The 2,494-nt window shown below is 44.0% G+C and overlaps 1 long non-coding RNA gene across 2 annotated transcripts; it reads left to right on the top strand.

Moving 5' to 3' along the window:
• Nucleotides 1–1,001: 1,001 nt before the first annotated feature.
• LOC130140842 (uncharacterized) lies at nt 1,002–1,859 on the top strand. Of its 2 annotated transcripts, XR_008818853.1 has the most exons (3): nt 1,002–1,262; nt 1,365–1,447; nt 1,521–1,859. It is a non-coding gene; the product is annotated as an uncharacterized LOC130140842 (long non-coding RNA). The 2 variants fall into 2 exon arrangements; XR_008818852.1 differs by having other exon boundaries at nt 1,365–1,859.
• Nucleotides 1,860–2,494: the final 635 nt, after the last annotated feature.

A 2,494-nucleotide genomic window follows, 5' to 3' on the forward strand; every position in this document is an offset into this window, starting at 1 on the left:
ATACGCCCAAAACCGTTAACGCATCACATTATTGAACCAGAACCAGACCACGCTCGAAGTTGCTTTTTCAGTCACCACAAGACTTTGACAAAAAGCTGAAAAGCCCAGAAGCTGCCATGGAAGTCCTCTTTTTTTTTTTTTGGGTCAAAATAACCGTAATTCATTAGCTAACTAAAGGAGTTCGAGTACAAAAGACTTGATTCAGAAACAAGTAAGGCCCATAGGGCTTCAGGGGGGCTAGATAGCCACTTATGAGATAGGGATTTATTCCTTTAGGCTTTAGCAATTCAATTCGCTACCTTGTTAGGGACCGTTTGGTTCAACTTTCCAAATGCTACTTAGAGAAATGCAAATACCTTTAAGTTAAAGTCCATTGGGGAAATGCAAGTGGTGTTTGGTAAAAAATCATTTATAAAGCTACTTTGGCTCAAGTAGTATTTGGTAAAAAAAAATTTGCAAAAGAGCTTTAGGAATTATCTTTTTTATTTAAAAAAAAAAGCCTACCCTACCCTTCGCCGGAGCCGACGAAGGTCTACGGCCGCCGGCAAGCTAGATCCGGCACCGGCGGCCGTCGCCCGAGGTCAGGCGACCCCCGGCGAGCTAGATCTGCCACCGGCGGTCATCGCCCGAGGCCAGGTGACCCTCGGTGCGACCCAGGCAGCCGGCGCTTGGGTCGCGCGACCTCAGGCGGCCGTCGCCTGGGTCATGCGACCTTGCCGGCCCGATCCGGTGTCGGCCACCCTCGCCGGCCGCCTCACAAAGAAGATGAACAATACCAAGAGGGGCAAAACTAGAATAAGTCAAAATAAGTAAGGGTAGTTTGGGGATAAAAAATTTGGGTTCGGCATTGCATTTGGCCAATGCCAAGTCGAAAGCAGAACCAAACGGGCCTTAGACTCTTTGTTGCAGTGGGCCAATCTCAAATTCGGAAAGCCCGTAATTTCCCTCGGTGATAAGTACGTGTGCTTCCCACGTGAAGTGATCTGCTCTTTGAAGTGTCTTCACAAGAGTTAAGCTGTCTGACTCAACTAGAAGACTCTCACTCGTGCTTGTCTTGCTAAAAAATCTTAGCGTTTCAACCAACGCCAGAGCCTCCGTCTGTGCGGCCGAGCTCGACCTCACCTCCATCGCGAAACCATCAATTAACTGTCCATGGCAGTTCGGCCCAACACAGCTGATGGCCCCAGTCGTCGATCCTTCAACTAAGGAAGCATCCACGTTGAATTTAAGGGTTCCGTTGCGGGGTTTTTTCCAAATCTGAGGTAACCTATCTTGGTTTGCTAGTGATTTGTTCTTGATTTTGGCCCACTGAGCAAAGCTCTGGTAATCGGCCATGGCAGAACTAACAAGCCACTCTGGATCAGGAACTTTCTTGCGGAAGATGAAGCCATTCCTTTCTTTCCATATACACCAAAGAACAGTGGCAACGAGGTCAAAGCTCACCGAGGTATGTTGAAGATTTAGAATTCCATGGAAGTACTTGAGGATGTTCTTTAATTTCTCATCACTTTCCTTGCTAGGAAAGACAGGGAATTAAAGGTCAACAGTTTTCAGTGTCTACAATCGATTCTTGCCATTGAGAGTTGAGATAATGTTCCAACTGATGGGGCTCTTCTTTCAACACTCAAGATGATGACTCGTAAGTCATAACTTCCCAATTGAGTTGTGGAGATGGACATGGCCGCGAAGGGATAATTCGAGTCAATTGTTATCTTCCCAAAGATTGAGACATCCATGTTCAACAAGTGAAAATGACTCGTTCTCACTCGCTCTGTCCGCGATCCACTGTTGTAGCTCAATAGCGGTCCAACCTACGTAATTTCAATCATCCAATAAAGTAAACTTCCATTTCTTTGTAATTGATGTACTTAAATAGTACTGCGACTAACTTTTAATGAAATGATGGTAGGCATATGCGGAGAAAATTGTCCAAAAAATCCTAAACATATTGCACTTTTGTCAATTCAGTTCTAAACATTTCGATCTTGCCAATTAAGTCCTAAAGCTTTTCACGTTTTACCAATTGAGTCCATTCGTCCAATTTTAACTGGAAATCGCTGACGTGGACACCAATAGTGTCACGTAAAATTATCATTGCTAACATAGACAATTTTTAATAATATTTTAATATTTTTCAAATTCTTTTAATATTTTTTCTTTCTTTATTTTTCTTTTTCTTTTATCAAGTCCGGCGAGGGTCACTGGCCAACCATCACCGATCACAGGAAAGGGCTATGAAGCCCCTGCCTGTGGCCTGCAAGGGCCTCCCAATGGCCGACAAGGGTCGGCCTGCCCTCGCTGGACTTGGAAGAAGGAAAAGAAGGAAAGAAAAAAGAAGAAAAAATTTTAAAAAATAATTAAAAATTTCGAAACAATATTAAAGTATTATTAAAAATTACCCATATCAGCGCCGACCGTGCCGGCCATAGGACGGCCGGCGTCTACATCAACGATTTCCAGTTAAAATTGACCAAATGGACTCAATTCACAAAAC

This window comes from Syzygium oleosum, unplaced genomic scaffold (assembly GCF_021117445.2).
Source record: "Syzygium oleosum isolate NSW1041296 unplaced genomic scaffold, Sole_v2.1 Sole_v2.22, whole genome shotgun sequence".
Lineage (NCBI taxonomy): Eukaryota > Viridiplantae > Streptophyta > Magnoliopsida > Myrtales > Myrtaceae > Syzygium > Syzygium oleosum.